The sequence below is a fragment of the Cupressus sempervirens genome, chromosome 11 (assembly GCF_028749045.1).
Source record: "Cupressus sempervirens isolate cs-2001-9-10 chromosome 11, ASM2874904v1, whole genome shotgun sequence".
Lineage (NCBI taxonomy): Eukaryota > Viridiplantae > Streptophyta > Pinopsida > Cupressales > Cupressaceae > Cupressus > Cupressus sempervirens.
The window spans coordinates 493606908-493626897 of NC_143128.1; the positions used below are offsets into that span (position 1 = coordinate 493606908).

The 19990-nt window shown below is 35.7% G+C and overlaps 1 protein-coding gene across 14 annotated transcripts in view; it reads right to left on the minus strand.

The window, feature by feature from the left end:
- LOC149530521 (uncharacterized) overlaps window positions 1-19990 on the minus strand; it is a 212037-nt gene that overhangs the window by 38146 nt on the left and 153901 nt on the right. For 2 of the 14 annotated variants that reach the window (XM_089810561.1, XM_089810554.1), the window contains exon 7: window positions 5727-6001. The exons of 2 other annotated variants lie outside the window; for them this stretch is intronic. The gene's annotated coding sequence lies outside the window, so the exon portion shown is untranslated. Of the gene's footprint in view, window positions 1-5726; window positions 6002-7404; window positions 7457-9120; window positions 9755-10353; window positions 10912-19990 lie in introns of those variants that run through there. 10 more of the 14 variants (XM_089810559.1, XM_089810553.1, XM_089810560.1 and 7 more) reach the window with 7 other exon arrangements.

The following is a 19990-nucleotide window of genomic DNA, read 5'->3' on the forward strand; positions in this document are numbered from 1 at the left end:
GTTGGAAAGACATAGACTATCCCTTCATAACTCACACCCTTACAATGTTGAATGCATATCTGGATTCAGATTAACACACACGGAAATTTTCTCTCTTGCTTGGTTGAAACCATTGTATTGATCCCTACTTGGCTATTATCAAAATTTTAATTCTTTGGCCCTCCACATTTTAACATTCAATTGGCATGCTAATAGACAACAAAATATGGATGTTGTTGCTGTATCACTTCATGATTGTGATCAAATGTATATGGAATAGATATCATTTAGCCAGTTAGACACTTTAGGGAACATGCTCAACAGATTGATTTTGTGCAAATTTAATACCCAATATTGGTCTAGTGATTTTCCCCAAACTTTACTAGTTGATCAACAATGCCATAGTATCCACTGGAATTGAAAATCCCACACTTGATGATGTTCCTGACAGAGAGTATATAGCAGATTTCTGCCAATGAAACTTCCTAAACTATGAAGCAATGGACCTTCACTATTCCCAAGGTTTATAGTAGCATCTGTTTGAATTACATCTTGTATCGGGTGGTCGGCTGCAACTGAACTAATCTCCCTCCAAAGTCCACTAATGACACTGTAATAACCTCTACTTAAATTTTTGGAATTAAACACTCAATTGGCCCTGTTGAGAGATCAACTTTCCTTTTGCTATATGTAGTGACAATTTATCAAACAGTTGGTTGGGAGTCCATCATGATACAAAAAAATACTGAATAGCCGTATAGATGTTCTAGCAGAAACTGTTGTATTGGAAATTTATTAAACAACCAAGATTTGAATTCATATAACTGGGTCTCATAGAATCTCCAGTATATTAATATTGCAACATGAATGATAAATGGTCAATCTACTAGTAGATATATCAATGCTCAAGAAGTAGCAATGAAGAACAATGCAATATGAAATTCTTTAGCAAATGTACATACAGTCTACTTGGAGGATGTCCCGACTGGTGAACTGATTCCGCCTTACTCCTGCCAACCCCGACCTGTCACCACAACGTCCACTCCCTTATCACATGGACAAACCCAACTGTATACTCCCATGGCTAGCAATGTCTCAGGTCCCCACCCATGCTTAGACGTGACCCTTCCTTTGCTCGGATTGAGCTCCCTGCTATGAAGGACGAGGGCCCGAGCTACCAATGGCTTCCGTAGCACACCAGACACCCGCTATCACCTACAAAGTCCACACTATCCTGGACTGGCGGACTTTAGACTTACACCGGACTAGTGAAATCTCTTTTCCCTATGACTCTCCAACACTAATGAAGGACTATTGTTTGTAGCAAATACTAGGAGGATGTCCACTGTTAAAATAAAATGGCACTTTACTAAAGCATTCAAGTTGCCCACTCTACGGTATTCTCCTCGACCCTTCGAACAGACACCAGCCCTTGTATAAAAACGGCTCTGCTACTATTTTTTTTTCAAAATATGGGATTCAACTGTAGCTCGCTAACTGGTTCAAAAAAACTGCTTACCTCCAAGCACTTCGATTTTAAAACACTTCTTATTGCTGATTTTCCTACCCAATCCAATGCAATATTGAATGAAGGAAGATGGGGTAGTGTCCAACTCCCTTAGAATTTCCAGACTTGAGGGGTTTTGTCCTCACGGTCTCAAACCAGTCACATTAAAGCAACCAGAACTCGCAATATTTATCTTCTATAAATTCCTTTGTGTTGAAAAAAATTCCACAGGATGGGAGGATTGTTGGCTTTGATACCACAGTAGTATCCCTTTCTGGATATTTACTAAAACCCTTGATGAAAACTTACAAATTTTAAACTGAAAAGTAAACCCGTATTTGATATAAATTCCAAAACTTAAATTGATTTTATAACCAGCAGATATGCATACAAGAAAATCCAGAAAAGTGTGTTTATTTCCTCCAACATTCATAAGTACATATTTAAACCAGCAATGAATACAAATAGTTGCCAAATAACGTTATTGTATTATACATCAGCAATACAACAACACGCAACCATCCAGAAAATCCAATCTTATAAACAGAAATAATAGTTAGATTGGCAATATAGATAAACCTATAAGAAGGCTAGGTTTATGTCCAACCTCCAAAGCTTCTTCACGGGTTTGCACCTTGAAAAAATAACCAATAATTGTTTCAGCTTCCAGCTTAATATTTGTTTAATATTATAATCTTCATATCTTTCCATGTGGAGCCTGTTGTACCTTTATCACTTTTCCCAATATGATGCACGCTCTTTTAAGCAATGTGGGATAAAGCACCTTTTTTGTCCTTTAGTCACTTAAGTGAATATAGTACCTTTTTAAAAATAAAGTGACAAGTTAAATGAACTTTAATAGTCACTTAATCAGGAAACCATATAATCATCAGGCATCAAAATAGCTGACCAAATGAACTCAGATAAGCATGTGCAAAAGCTCGTTAGAAAGTTATCGGCGAAACGCTTCCAAACCAACACTGAAGTACTAAAAATATTGTGCTCTATTTACTTACTAAAAATAGTAAGCATCTGAATAACCTGCCAAAACTGCTTTGATGGGTCTAAAACTGGAAATGTCTAGGCCAAACCTTGAACTGAACCCCGTAAAGAACCTTTTCACCCCCAAACCTAGTCGGAGTGAGCCGGCAACATAGAATTATAATGTCTTAGAAAAAGGGGACATTACATCTTCCTCCATAGTAACAACATCTACCAACAAATCTAGTGTCAGAGCCTCCATGCTCATAGAGGAGAGACCAACATCATCCAAAGAAGGATCAGAACTAGAGCCAACAACACCCTGTGAGACAGGACCAGCAACAACACCAGCATCACTTGCAAAAACCTTATCAAGGAACTTCTAAGATGCCACATGAGAAGAGCCAACAAAACCATTCATTCTAGCAACACTATAGCTAGAAATTCTAGCATTCCCAAAAAATTTCATCCCACACATAGAGGAAATGAGGGTGGGGGCGAGAGGGGGCAAAACAATCTCAACAACCAAGCCACTTGAAATAATAGCTTGAGAAGAAATGACAAGATTCAAATAAACAACCTTAGAGAAGCTCAAATCATATTTCTTTTCAATGACAAAGTGATGATTTGAGGCGTCATTTTACCAAGAAGAAGCCAATGAGCTCTTCTTCTCAAAACCACAATGACCAACAAGATGTCTGTTACATCTAAACATATAGAAGGGATACATTCATAGCCCAAGGACTGAGCCCAACAATCCTTACAGGTTTGGGTCAAGATCTCAACTAACAAACCATTTGAGCCATCTAAGTCAACCAAAATTTGGCCATAGGTGGAATCAAGAATGACAAAAGATTCTCCATTTACCAATAGTAAATACCCAAGAGCATTGCAACGATCCTCAAATAGAGTCAAGCTAGAGAAGTAGGGGTAAGAAAGACAAACCCAAATCAGAAACTCATCAAAATTTTCAGAAGGATTGAACTAAGGGTGTCAGGGTTTAACTATAAATGAATATTTCTTCTTTATTCTAAATAAATGCTCACATAATATTTTCTATTTATCGTTTGCAATTTTAAATTTTACAATGAAAAAACCTCTAGTCATAGGGTAGATATGAACTACACCAGAGAGAATAGGTTGCATAAACACAAAGGTCAAGTCAGGCAGTTCAGGGAGGCTAGGGTGGCCTATTTCCTCATTTGTACCCACATTCACCTTTAAAGAAACAACGCATGAAACTAGAATGAAATCCCTCGTAGGATGAGAATGTGTAGGCACTGACAAACCACCCAAACCACCCCAACACACAAATATTTGGCCAGTAGAAGCCCTAGCGGAAAAGACAGTGCCAACACGATTCTCATCCACCATAGAAAAGATGTGATCCATGCATTTAGCAGAAGCATTCACTGTAACCACTGTCAAAATTGAAATGGGGCAGGAGGAATAGGCAAGAGGAGAGCCGTTCATAGTTGGGCGAGAATTGGTCCCAACATTCACAATATTGATGTGATTGGATGCAATAGCCGAGGGGATAGTTAAAGAGCGAGTAAGAGATTCAGATTTTGAATTTTGGAAGCAAACGAGAGCCACCGTTAATGCTTGGGGTATCAAAGTTGTAGGTCCTCAACTTATTAATTGTGTTGTGAGGTAAAAAATAATTATATATAATTTCTTAAAGACTCTAGTGTATGAAAATGAATGGTTTTTGGAATATGGAAGGTCAAGAGTTCTTTTAGGAAACAAGATTTTTTTGATAAACCACACAACAATGGTTTGTTAAATCAATATCATAGTGGATATTGTTGCAAGTTTGTAATTCACTTTGTTGGACAATAACAAAAGTCGGTGGTTGTTTTCTCTGTGGGCATAGCTCATATCATTTGAACCACATTAAAGAACCTGTTGTTTTGTAAATGATTCTTGTTTTGTAATTATATTTTTTGTACTTCTATAGATCTAGCTATCAACTATTAACCCAAATAACGTTGAGGAAGAGATTAATAACATTTATATATCATGTTCAAATGATAACTTCTAATCATGGAAAAGAAGATTATGTAGGTGGATGATCAATATTATGATGGATATTGGGAGGATGTACTAGCAATATGCTACAAACCTACAAGGAATGATACAAATAAGCTAGAAAGATAAAATTGAAAATTATATTAACATTTTGAAGTAGGTTGACAATGTATAATGTTCATTATGAAATGAAGTCATTCCATGTCATATCTCCAACATGAGATCAAATCCAAAGAATACTATGCACATATCATCTCTCAATTAAGATCCACAATGTACAACACTTTACTATCTATAACTATCGCTGCTCAAAACATAAGAGGTTAATAATTATATTATAATTAGCTACTAGAATGACGTAAAAAGCATGTGTCCAACATAACTAACTTAAGGGATGTGTACTACATGTCAATATATCTTTTGCAACATGTTGTCGCTTATCTCTTGCATCAATGGCTTGTTCTTATTTTTCTTATGCTCATAACAAATTAGGGGCACTTCTCCCAACTTCTCATACTTCTCATTACTTGGTTTAATTAACTTATATTTGAAATAACTTGTCATTACTTGCTTTTAATCAACATTGAGACGTATTTGTAATAGTATGATTACAATTTTCTCATTGGCATCAATGTGTATAACTTGCATAATCTATTCATATTTGACAATCATTTCTAGTTTGTCCATTTGACATCAATGATAGTGATGACAACTATGTCACCTATTAATTAATGCACTACAAACTCTTAACATAAATGACAACAATTATGTCTTTCACTTTTGACATCAATGACAACTATTCCAATATCTCTAGCATGAGGCTCCAAAAAGAAACAATATTGTTCACATATCCTTTCTTGCCTAATTACTGCACTAACACTCAACTACTTAAAACTATCAATTCGTTGGACATATATGTTTATTCCTTAGTTACTGGTTTGAGTTGAGTTCGAAATACGGGTTCAAAGAACCGGTTTGACGATATGGCAAAATTTTGGAAAGAGTCTTGGGTTCATTTGGGTTCGTTCGTACAAAAGCATGTTAAAATTATAAAAAATTATATATATACATATTTATGAAGCCTAGAAGCATAGAGTATCATAAAATCATATGATTTAATCATTTAAACAACAAAAACACCATAGGCATAAACCTTAAACATGTAATCATAGCAACATGAATCAAGATCATACCATCATATATTTCAATTTTCAAGTTCAACATCAAAGATTCAAATTCAGAACATTAAAATTAAATCATGATCCATGAATCATAACAGCAATTTCAAATATCATTGTTTCAAGTTCAAGTTTCAAGTAATCATAATGGATAAAATTTTAATATTCATTATATTCATCTTCTTCATCATCTTCCTGCCATTGTAAGCTTCCAAAGATGTAGCAATGAGACACAAACACTTCAATATAGCTAACAATCCAATCTTCCAACTCCACCTTGCACAAACTAACTTTTGCTCAATCACCTATTTGCTTACAAAATCACCTATTTGCACACCACAAATGATGTTAGAGGACAAAATAACCTATTTAAATTCACTTTTTAGGGCTGCCCAACTCAACAATATCAAATTTTTTATAAATAATGCCTTGAAAGTCATCCATCACCAGAAATTTGCCCCATTTTTGCACCAAATTTGATCTGGACAGCTGAAATGTGCCCAAGTTCAAATTCCTGGATTGTGGGTTCGAACCATACCCAAGAAAATCAAACCCTGTTCGAACCTGGGCCGAATGAAACTAGTATTTCAAACTGATTTTAACCCAAGTAGGGTTCTAGGGGCAAAACCACGAACCCGGGTAACTAAGGTTTATTCTAACTAGCTAGTGGTGTGATATACAAAGCATATGGACTCTAGGGAAACACCTCAAGTGGTGTTTGTCACTTAACTATATCACCTTCAACAAAGATAATTTATAATATAATGTCATTACATACTTAACATTAAATGAATTGCTAATAAGAACAAGCAATTGAAATGTCAATGTGCTAAATTTATGGCTCATATACAATAAGCACCACTACACATGATTATATCTTATTGAATAGACTGTATAACAAAAACGTGAATGGATAGTAGTTTCAAGGCCATTCTAATGATGTCAAAGTGCCACTAGTTGTAAACATCACATACATTTGGAAAATACATGTCATGTATGTATTGTTTTATTCCCTTACACGTCCTCTTTCTTTATTGACTATACATAACAAGAGGAAAGTATTTGCTAGCATGGGGTGGTGATACACCTCTTTCATGGTGTACAAATGAATTTTCTTTTTCATTTTTAGGCATGGGATGCCCTACCTTAAGTAGATCACATAGGTGAAAAACAATCCCACAAAATTAACTATAAGTGTACAATGGTTATTTTTTATAAAATAACTTCTAACCAACATTAAAAGAAAAGTAATGTATGGCAATATTTAAGGAAAAGATAAATCTCAATTCATTCTTTCCTATGTAGATAAGTGGAAGTCACTCTTATAAGTTATATTTAAATATAACTCATTATCTATTTTTTGGTGTTAATTATATTTTTCTTTCAATTTGAATCCAAATGATGTTGGAGGGAAACCCAAGGAGAACTAACAAATTCTATTTATTTCTTCATTGTCTACAGAGACATGCCCACACTAGTACACTACACTACAATTTACAATGTACTTGAATGTTTCATCCACTTCTAAATCAATTTTAATTTGAATGTTGGAGGAGCTCTACTTTTTACATAATACATTACAAATCACACTAGATTGAATCTTGAATATTTTCCTCAATTCAAATGCAAATAAGAAATGAGAAAGGCTCATAATAGAGGAACACTACATTGGTTTCCTTTTATACAAAAAACGAAAAAAGAAAAAACCTAGAAACATTCCTTTAATCATCACTAACACCAAACATTTCATCCTCAATAAGTTCCTACCTTCAATGCCCACCTATATCAATCATAACACAATTGCTAGCATCAAAATCAAGAATGCGTACCTCTTTTTTTTTAAAATAACAAAACTAATGTAAGCATTAATGTTGAATTTATATAATCCATTAGTGATGTTCAAACATCATAATCTTAAAGATATGTTAGCTTTTGGAAAAAGTGTATACAAAATTATGGAATTGCTATTTCATTCCCCACTTTACAGATTGGATCATATATTGATATGGTCGATTACAAATTTGGAATAATAATCCTTTACAATATTATTGGTGTAGGAGAATGTAATATAAGGCATGAAAAAATTAGATTGATAATGTGTTAGTTATTACGCATCATTAAAATAATTGATATTATTTAACTCATTAAGTAGCTTGTAAATAATAGATTTATTTGAGGTATTTTATTATGATTCTTGGTCGAGATCATTTCGATTTATTTATTTTTTCAATTTTAACTACTTCCCTCATTTCTTTTAAATAATTCTTATACATTAAAGAAAAAAACTTTTCTACTCATACTTGTATAGAAATGTCTGAGTTTTCTACTAATGCTAATCTCTTTATGTCAAAGTTATGATATATGCACAATGTCTTGAATATCTTGCTATAATCAAGGAAACCACGTGCAATCAACTATTGACCGTATTTCATAGCATACTTTAAAAAATTGAGGTAGGAAAATCGACTCGATATAGATCTTCCTTTAAATGTTTTTAAAATTGATATAATTTCCCATGATATATTACCTAGAGGCCTTAAAATGCATTTTTTACCATCTCCAATCTATATATCTATTTCAATTTGTAGCCATTGCTTCTAAATATTCATATCAAATATAACTTGCCTTGCACTATATATAATTTTGAATGCTTTGTGTGCTCTTTGTTTACAACATCAATCTAGAGGACATTGTCTTTTGAGATGGATGATTTTATAAAGCATTGAGATAAATATTGGTTTATGTACACCCATTGTATACTCATCAAGCTAATGGATTAATCATGATGATTAAACATTTAGAAAATCTAGGGATGCATTTGCCTACAACTCTTCAGTCAATTTCATGCTTTTATCCAAATTGTTGATGTCATGCTAGAAATATTATAGAATGTATTTTCTACCCATCCAATTGACATTAGTGTAAACAGTATATCTATTCCACAATTTTGGTATAATAATATTCTTTTTAACCTTCTTAGAACTTACACTTCTTTTATGATTTAATTCTAAATTAGCATATATGAGAAAACAATAAGCAACACAACAACAACAATAAAATTCACATAGAAACCTTTGTGGGAGAAAACCACAACAAAAATACTACTTGTATTAGTTTTCTTGTTACAAATTATAATATCACCACACCCTCAATCACTTAGAGGTGTCAACTCTTCATTCAAATTGTCTTCCCAAAAGCTATAACTCTCTCCTACAATCTGCAATAACTATTCCCTTAATAATAATTCTATTACAAAACAATTTAAATCTTCTCTTCAAAATCTGCTATGCACTTCTTGTACTCTTCTTATCAAATCTGCAAATTATCTTTACTAATGTAATATCCCTAAAGGATATTTTTACCAATTCCTCTCTTCCAGTAATTTTCAGAATGCAAACAGTTATCTCATGCAATAAAATTTCAGATTTAAACCACAAATGCTCATATAGGCAACTTTTGTAATCTCTATTGTATTATGACTTTCAGCAATACAAAATCATAACTAGCAAATTCATGTAAATTCTCCATAAATGTGTTATTGCATTATACATCAGAGATACAATAATAATCAAGTCCAATCTTAAATATAGAAATACAGTCAAATTGGAAATAAATAATAAAATGCACCTATAATCCCAAATGTGAATTCTGATGTGAATCCACTGCAAATCATGAATTGGGGCTACATCCAATCCACCTAGAAAATGGCCTGAAGGTTGGCGTCCTCAGGTCTGAAATGGAAAATGCAATCTCTCACAATGTTTTTAAGAGAAACTCAAATTTTCCAAAAAAACAATTATCCAAGCCTTTTGAAAATGAATGAGACTTCCTCTTTTAATGCTCAAACAGTGACTCTTCAACTCCCTCTATAATATTAAATTGACCTATTTTATAAATTTTCTTTAATCTCTAATAAGTCAAATTTAATATTATATGAATTTAACTTGGGAATTCCTAATGCCCCCAAAAAATGGACATTAGAACTGATGCCTCCATAAATCTGGTGTATATGCTTGATTGTCTTTATGACATGCAATACACTCCACCTCTCAAACAATCTTGATTTCATACCCTTTCCCTGAAAGGATGCATTCCTTAGGTGAGAACATAACCTTTTATGAAGACTATGTCACATAATAATTGCAGCTTTTGGATGAAACCATTCCTTTATATGCACCTTTTTGTATAGAAAACAATAAAAACAAAATATACACTTATTACAATTGCACCCCCTTTGTTCTCAAGCGTAGTAACTTCAAACGAATCGCACCGCTTGAAGATGTTATTAATTTCCTTTAATGAATTGCTTCTTATTAGTAGTTGTTTGATCTAAACTGCTGCAATGTTTTGTCCAGCTAATCACTCCTCTAATCAGTTTCTACTCTAATCATTGTATACTAGAATGACAGAAACTTTGGTAAATCATTGATCAATGTTGCTGAGACTTCAGCCGTAGTGCTGATGAAAAGAACGCAACCGGTTCTAACTTCAACAAACATCAAATTGCTTCACTTTTAGATGTCTAACATTCTGTCAAACAGTTGTTCTGCAAAGTCTTTACCTGTTGTTCTCTGTTTCAGCTTGTATTGTTATGAGTTTGTTCGTAACCAGTTGTGGTTTTTCAATATTCTAATCATGCAAAATTGATTGGAAATTTAATAAAGATAATATGCTATCTTGTTTTCAAACTCTTCCATACATATGAGTGACTAAAATCAGCTTAAACATTGAGTTGACATAATCGAACAGTTCCCATGCATACTAGGAAAAAGAAATATCCATCTACGACAACGGGTACTTTTACAAACACTTTGGCATGCAATCTAACTTGCACACTATCTTTACTTACGATATGAAAATTTTGTGAATATTAAAAATTTCAAATAACACAGGATGCATAGATTCTATTTCAGATTTATTAATGGAACCTAGCAATTCTCTTAGCTTGATGTTGAAGGCTCTAACAAAAAACAGCAATCAAAATTAACAACGGTGGTCCTTCAGCAGTAAAAACAGATCCAAGAAATATACAACAGCCCTGGAATGCAAAAATTGCTCCTATATAACTGTTTGCAGCCCTCAAAAGACCACACGCAGAAACTCATTAGAGCCCAATCTGCATATCAAACCCCTTCCATGTTGCCCAGATGAAACCATATGCTCACATAGGCTGTCCCATCTGATGCCAATTGATTCTCTGTGATCAAATTGTCTATGTCATCACCTTTTCTTGATCTGCCCCAGAAAGACACCACTCCTCCAATATGAATCAATTCAAAAAAACAGTCCCAATTTGCAGAAGACAATCGCCCTCAAAAACAACAGTAAAAAAAAATTTGAAGGCTGGAAGTATGGCATTCAAACCAGTAAATTATTGCAGCAAACAAAAGGATAATTTCGTATACAGTAGCACCAAATTATCAGTCCCAATTGCAGAATTTAATCATAGTAAACAGTGCACATTTCACCACGTCTTTCAATGGCTCAAAATGTGAATCAAAGAGAGGAATCTGTCCCCACAAACCCCTATAGAAAACCTTCAACAACTACACAAAATAATAAAAATCAATAGTCAAGAGAATGAATTATTTTTTCTCCATGAAGTCTCGTTTATAATGCAACTTGGCTTCTTCCTCATGCTTTTCATTACAGAGCCTTCATCAATGCACCTCTCAATTAGAAGCTCTAATTTATTAATATAATAATAATTTGACTACTAAAATGATAATAACTCCCAAAATACTTATTGTAATGCCCCGCTTGGAGATCCTTGGAACAAGGATAAATATAAGCCAAGATAATAAAAAATTTAAACAAGTATGGATGCACATGACATACAACATACAACGATCACAAAGATCGCAACGGAAGACTAAACAAACATCCAAACACCAACGGATCTCCAAACGCCACTACTAACCAAAATGACTAACCACAGAAGGATGCAAATGATCTCGAATTTGAAAACATTCCGAATTCGAAATGCAATTCCAAGGTATTCGAGAACACCGTAAAGGGTATCCCGAACACCTCCACAAAACTTCCAGTCAAAACCGAAAAGTGCCCGCTGTCAGCCCGAGCAGGTTTTTCCAAAACCCAGGCAATACTTTAAATCAGCACAGTGCAATACTTTCCAGTATCATACGATCTTTCTAAAGGAGTGCGATATTTTCAAGGTTTGGGAGACACTTCTCTAGAAGGCATGCGATACATCATAAGTATCATGTGACCTTTCTTGAATGGGCATGCGATACAACAAAGTGTTGCACGATAGAGTTTCTAAGAACGTGCAATACTTTCCAGTAAAGCACAATTCTTCTATAATGTCCCTTGGTATGCAAATCCAGAAAGCTAAGGCAATTACCAATTTTTGATTTCTTATTTTTCAAAAGATTGAATTAGAATCAAGTCAAGATGTTATACCAAGGCAACAATTATTATTTCTTAAATATATGTATAGATCTTGATGTAAACAAGGAGTAATATCTGATGTTTAGTAATATTAGATGCTATGGTGGCATTATTTAATAATCTAATATAGTAAATGGACTATGATGTCTGAATACAAAAATATAGGTAGGTAATGCTTTAACAAAGATGAGTAAGCTTGCCCTTTGAGGATATTTTTGTTTACACATCACAGACTTGGGATGAGGCAATTTGTTCAAGGAAACAATACTAAGTAATAATATATGAATTGTGACCTGTTATCTCATGTATGTGTGTATTGATTTGAATGTTGGAGTTTTATATAATATTCTTCCTGTTATAACTTGTGATGCTTTCTTCACACTTTTATTATCGAATTTGTAATTTTCCTTGTATAATATGCATGTGTTACTTGCTACGAGCCAAGGCCCACGATGAATGATATTTTCTCTTAGTTTAAGTTGATAGATGTTTGACTTCTGTATTGGTTTCAGATATTCTTGCCCTCTATTCGTGTTCGTTCCTTTGTATCTGATCTCCCTTGTCTATCTGCGATATCCTATATTTCCTCTTAATCACTTATAGTTATCCTCACACTATCATCTATTTTGATGAAGATGTTATTCTGAATCAATATCTCTGACGTGAATGCTTGCCACAGTTCGTGCCCTAGGTGGTTTCTCTTTTATGCATACCTAAATCTGATCCGTAAGTAATTTACCGTTCAATATGGACTTTGTTATTTGTCTTTTCCAGAATGATCTTTTCGATAACATATGTTGACACTGAGTATTGGAAGTCTATTTGGGATTTTGAGCATTGACGGCAATAGTATTTACAAAATATATTTGTTATGATTTGATCACTTGCTTCTGTGAATAATAACCTTCAGATATAATCCTCTTGTATCGGTGTTGATGCCGTGTAAGTCTTAGTCCACCTTTGTTAGGAAAGGTATTTTGTATTATGTCCAATCTTTCCCGTATACCATGTAGAGGCCAATGTTTGATAATGCCTTCAAAATTCGAAGAGGATTGCCTATTTATATTATCTTCCTCGAATGAAGAGTTTCTTGGTAAAGGAACCTGACGTAACTCTTTATACTTGACAACTCTCCAAATATTAATGCAAGCGGTGACATAACTTTGATATGCTTTTAGTTTTAGGGACTGATTTGTTATCATTGTCATTCCTAGAATGCAGATTTAGTATTATCAATATGTCTCTTTGAATTACAATTTTGATATATGATAATATTTATATTATAATATCATTATTTATTTGTAATATCATCATTATTCATTTTAATAAACTAAAATATTTAATTATAATAATATAATTATAATTTATTTATTTTTCATTTAATCATTTATTCCTATATTTTAGTTATTATTAGTATTGTAAAATTCCATTTTAAAAGTGGCAAAATAGGGGACATGACATCTTCTTCTTTGGGCATGTGATACTTTAAAGTATCACCCAGTGTTGATGCATGGTCGCCCAAGGACAAATGGGAAATGCACCAAGGCAAACAAGAAACAAGAAACCGAAGTCAGAACCTCCACACCAAGGAGTACCGGATCCACTTATTGAGGAAAGGCACTCGATCAAATAACTGAAAGATGGGAAGCCGAAAACTAAATCTAGACATGTAAATATAGCAGAGAAGGAAAATAACTGAAAGCAACATCGTAGTGTATAGAAGCAACATTGCAATGAACTAAAACAATGAACTAAGTGCGCAGTTCCTCCCGACCATAATAGCATCATGAGACCTCGAAGGTCCTAGTCATACCCCACGCGTAACATCCCAAACTACCAACTAGATAGTCGGAGTTGTCTTCTAAGGACGTCACTACTAATGCATAATAACATCATAAGAGTAGGAAATCTAACATGCTAAACCATAAGCAATAGATACTCCAACAAAGCATATAACATTATAACATCATATGTTAAACATCATAATAAGGAAATGCATCAATACTAACATCATCTAAACATGATATGCAAGCATTCCAAAGAAAGCATAAATCACAAGAAGCATACTGCAGAACCCGAAGTACCAAGTGAAAACATCTAGCAACAGTTGCACTAGGACAATAGACCGTCTCTATTCATGGTGCCCAGCAATGGTACAGGTAGCTATGCCTCCCAACCACGTGAAACCCGTAGGTCCACTCCTGTCGTGCTGATGGAGATAATGATCCAACCACAAACACACTCAAAGAAAACATCCATGGCTAACACTCACACCAGACAATGATGATGACTAAAACCAATATCATGAAACAATGCAAGTACAATAGGTCCTGGTTAGACACTCAATAGGCTACTAAGTAGGGGCTGACATCATGGAGAGTCGCTTGGCATCAACAAGCCCAAGCTCAGATTGTGCAGATTTAACTCCCTTAATGGAAGGCTCTAGCACAATTTATTATCTTAAGTTTTATTACCACCCAGTGTTTTATTTAGTTATCACTTAATTAAAACTTCCTCTGCCAACTCTCTGGGCACAATGTTCACCAAGCTGCGAGATAGAAGCCCCTTCCATATGCGACCCTACCCTACCCATGTTCATCCAATGATGAGTGCCCGTAGGCATGCATATTCCCAACCCAACCCCAATGATCATAACTCTCGGAAGTACCATGGAAGATCAGGCCTCGCAAGTCACTCGACAAATGTATGTGCACATACTTGTGTGTGGCACACCACCATCACGAAGATCATAACACAAGGACTAGATGAGGATACAATGCAGAAATACACTCAACTAAAAACAGATTCAGGAGGAAGGATGTCACATGCATCCCAATGCAAAGTAAAAATGCAACAATAATGAGATTGACATCCAAATGTACGATCCAGGTCCACGACCAACATCATGTCAAGAAAACTCGAGCAAACAGTGTAGCACGCAAAACTAGGTAAAAACCCAAAAAACTGAAAAAACTTCAAAATTAAAACCCATATGATCTTTGGGTGCAAAAGCCTTGAAAATCCAATAAAATTTGGGTTTGGATATCATATGCAAAAACAACCAGCATAACGGTTTGAAACCCCAAACAGTCATCCTAAAAACAAGGAAAATGTTCATACCCAACCAACAAGGCAGGACCAACAAATAGAAACGGAGGGGAACACTAGTTCTCAGCCTCCTAACAAACAGCTACCAAAAACAGATTCAAAATCTGAGATGAAGCAAGAAAACAGGAGAGCTTTACTTGACAACAAAAGGGGCTGAAACAAAAAACGGCACAATAAAATAAATCACCCGCTAAAACTATCGAAAATCTTAGCAAAGCAAAGTCTACCCAAGCCAGATCCAGCGAGACTGACCTCGTGAAAATCCCACGCCTATAGCTCTCACAACGAACAGAAACGTAATCCTCCAAAAGAGGATTCTCAAAAAAGCTCTGAAATTTGTGTTTTGCAAAAGTGAGAAGTGAGGAATTAAATTCCTCTTTTCATACTTATTCACTTTTTGAGTGAATAATCGTTTAGGGCAAATAGCCAATTAGACTAGCGAGACTCCAAATCAACCCAAACGAAAACAAGCTATTCTTAGAAATAGGAATTCATCTACGGCAAAGCTGCCAAAAATTAAAAATAATTTAAAGCCTGAAAACCCAAAATCACAGAAATTTTCTTAACAACTTTTGCAACAATGTGAATCTCTAAATGCACAGACATGCTCACTGGTCTAGTCACATAATGCAAATGAGTTCAAATTTACTAATCGCAGAAAGGTTCAATTAAACAATTAAAATAAGGATACGTCGACCATACAGGAATGACATTGGTAAAATATGAATGGTTCAATCACTAACTCCATGTGCCATTGCCAAGAATATAATTCCTGCACACTAAAACACATCAAGTGCAATTTCATATAATATCATAGCTAAAGCAATAAATGCATTAAATAACTAATTTAACCATTGATTCAGTTATACCTAAATAATCCATTTACAACACTCACATTCACACAAAGCATAATGAAACAAGAATAAAGTAAATCGCCATAGCATAAAATCCATCACATAACAGAATCAGAGATATGTCCATATTGTCATGTCCCCTCTTTTAGCTCAGTCTAGCAGAGACATGTGAGTCATCTTATTATGGGGTCTTGTAGGCTGATAGGGTTGGATAGAGACCTAGTATGGTTATTCAGTGTTGGGGACTTGATGTTCTGGCAGTTATTGATCAATTGGGAGATGTTCCTTGTTTTTAGGAGGCAGTTCCTACTTTTTAGGAGGTATGATCTTGCCCAGGGTTGGATTCCATGAGATTACTCTTTGGGTTCAGTTTCAGAGGGATAGGGCTTGTTTCCTAAATTTTAGGAGCATCCCTAGATTTTAGGGATGAGACCACCAATGGATCCTTGATTTTCGACTTCAGTCACAGACAGGTGACAGGATGATTTTATGGTTAGTGATGTCAGTTGGACATTTTGTGGCTATTTGGGTTATATTTTTAATATTTTCTAAGTTAGCATTTAATAATTAAATAAGGCTAAGTTATTAGCCATTTTGGAGTAATAAGGGGTTTTTGGCCTCATCTGGATGCACATCCTATTGTTGGATAGCTCGTTGGAAAGGTCTCGAAATTGTCTAAATCTTTCTCTTTGGTCTCAGGGCAATTCAGTGAACCGATTTCTGTCTATGAGGAAAAAGGTCATTTTCTAGCAACATGACCACTTTAAAATAAGAAATTATAACACTTTCACTACCCAACACCACTTGGAGACACTTAGGGTTCAATTTGCAATTGAGAGGGGTTATAAGGAGATAGAAGTTTCATTCTATGATCATCTTTTGCATAATTGACAACTTGTTTATGAATTTGCTCTAAATGGGTGATTTCTAGTCTGGGATGCAAACCCTAGGTTAGTGATTGGCTAGGACGTAGCCCTTAACAATCTTTGGCACCGAATCTCTTAGGCATTGCGCATAGTGATTAAGGACAAAGGCATCAATTCTCACTGGGGTTTCAGCATGGCATATCATCTTTCCAGTTGGGAGGTGGTTCATTGCAGCTTGTGGGACGCCATTTGCAGTAGATACACCACGTGGTGTATAGAGTATTGCTTGTATTCACTTCCAACTGTATGTTGGATTCGAGAACAATCTTCACCTTCCAGTTTGACATCAAATTTGTATGTGAGCTTTGGGAAATGCATTGGATTTATTGCTTGGCTCTATAATTCAAACAAATCTACCTAGTACGGTTTGCAATAATTCTGATTTTTACTAAATACCTTATTTATTTCAGTCTTGTTTCATGGTTGTTGTTCCCTATTCCTTTCTATGTTATAAAACCATCAAAAACAAACAAACCTTTCTGCACTTCTAGCTAGTTTTGCAAGAAAACATAAATAAACAGGAAAATAGATTAACAAAATATAAAATTACAGTAGATCAGCAGAAGAGATCCATCAAGTATCTTTTAGTGGTATCAGAGCTTACATCCTACCAGCCTGTAGGGTTTGTGAGAAATTGTCACATCAGATTTCAACAAAAGTCTTGATAATTCATTTCCGCATCTGGGTACTAGCTAAAAAGTTTTGATAATTTATTTTGGCATTTAGGTATTGGATAAAAAGTTTTGATAATTCATTTCAGCGTCTGGGTACTGAATCAAAAGTTCTGATAATTTATATTAGCATCTGGGTAGTCACTAGTTGGTAGATTGAATACAAATCTATGCATCCAAGAGCTGAGATACACAGATTTTATATGTGCAGGAGAGCTCAACTTGAGCAAGGGTTTGGAATAAACCAGGAACATATTATAGTAGAAGGACAGGTGGATGGCAGAGGAAATCAGGATGATGAAGAGAGAGAGATGGTGTGGACCCTAATCACTACTCAGCCCAGGATCGCACGGGCTTTAGATAGATTACAAGACACCTTGGATCGTTTGGAGATGGATGGACACAGAGGTAGGCAAAATAGATCAGTTTCAGTGGCTGGTAGTCAACGCAACCATCAGTCTCATTCTTCAGTTGGGAGCTCCCTTCATTCCAGTAGGAGGCATCACCATCGTACACCTACTACGAATAGACCATTGCTTCCTTAGTTCATACCAGTGAACGGCCAGCACAAGTGGAACCACCTGAGGTGAGGTTTCAAGAGTCATTTTTGGTAGCCACAACTGAGTGGAGAGCTCTACCCCCTAAGGTTAGGGATGTCTTCCCTCTTCCTCAGTATTGTGCATAGCGTAGAGATACAGCTAGGTTCAGGGAAGATCACATTGGGTACATATAATGGCTTAGGAGATACGAGTGCACCAGCTTGGGTTCACAAGCTAGATATATATCTTTCATTACGGCCCATGCCTGATCGTGAGGCTATTCAGTTTGTTATGTTGCATCTAGAGGGGATTGCCTATGATTGGTGGCACCATGGATTGGTTACCCAAGATCATGCCTTAGTACATTCCTATGCTGAGTTCACTGAGCGACTCATTACACGGTTTGACCGTAAGGATACAAAACTTTAATATAGAGAGCTGGCTCATTTGAGACAAACTGGTCATACAAAAGCTTATATTAATGAGTTCCAGCGCATTGCAATTATGGTACCTGATATGACACAGAAGTGTAGTGTGATGCTATTCATTGAGGGATTACAGGACAGGCTTAAGGGATTGGTTCGTGCTTTCTAGTCGGCCACTCTTAAGGATGCTATTGATGTGACATTGAGATTGGACACCACTCCTAACTCTTATCAGACTGATAAGAAACCATCGGGGAATACACGGGTACTACAGAGGCCTCCTTTATAGGCTAAGGACACGCCACCTCCACCACCCAAAGTAGACTTGGATTCTAGAAATGAACTAAGGAGGAGGAAGTTATGTTTTTCTTGAGCCATGGGTACCGGGACATAGGTGCCTTGGGCAACGAAAGGCACATCTTATTGAGGTTATATCAGATGCGGACGATGAGGAGGTTCGGGATATAAATGACAAAGATGATGGTATCCAAATTGAGCTCGAAGATGCTGAGGTAGTAGTCACAACACATGGGACTATGGCTACGTTGTCAGGTGCACCGATGATTCACCTCTTCTACATCTCGGGTATGATCCATGAACATACTGTGTATTGTTTGGTGGACAGTGGGTCTACACATAATTTTATAAATACAAGAATGGTAGACCAATGTGGTCTGCAAGCACAGAATTTTCCAGGAATCGATGTGACTATGGCCAATGGTCTTACTCTGCGATGCATCAAGGGTATCCCACAGTTGAGTATAGGCATGAAGGGATACACCTTGATAGATGACTTTTACATGTGTGATCTAGGGGGCATAGATGTAGTTTTGGGTGTACAGTGGTTGCAATACTTGGGGAGATACAACCATGATTTCAGGCCGAGACAATTGGAGTTTATGGTTGGGAGAAGGAAGATCATGCTCAAGGCATGCCCACTTCCATCTCAAGGAGGATCAGCTAGGAGTATGATTACTAATCAAGACTCAGATAGTAACAGTGATTTGATCATAACCCCATGTCCCTCAATATCTCAACACACAGAAGCAGGTGCCTTAGATTTGCCATGGAGATTGTATGAGGTTTGGGACGGGTTGCATAATAGGACTGTTTTGGGACCAGCTACTGGTTTGAATTTTAACAAGAGGACAAGAAGGCCATTTGTTTGGATTCTTGGGCGCGAGGGCATTCAAGGGTGGATACTCTACTGCGAAGATGTGATCTACTTCAGTTCTACACCTTACAGTGGGGAGTATGTTTGTCCTGACGAGACACTTCAGGTTTGGGGTTGAATGGTGCTCTGTATTTGGATTGCTTAGCATAGTGGAGGATTACTGTTGTACTGCTCGTAGGCAAGCATCTCCGAGAGGGGAGGACTGT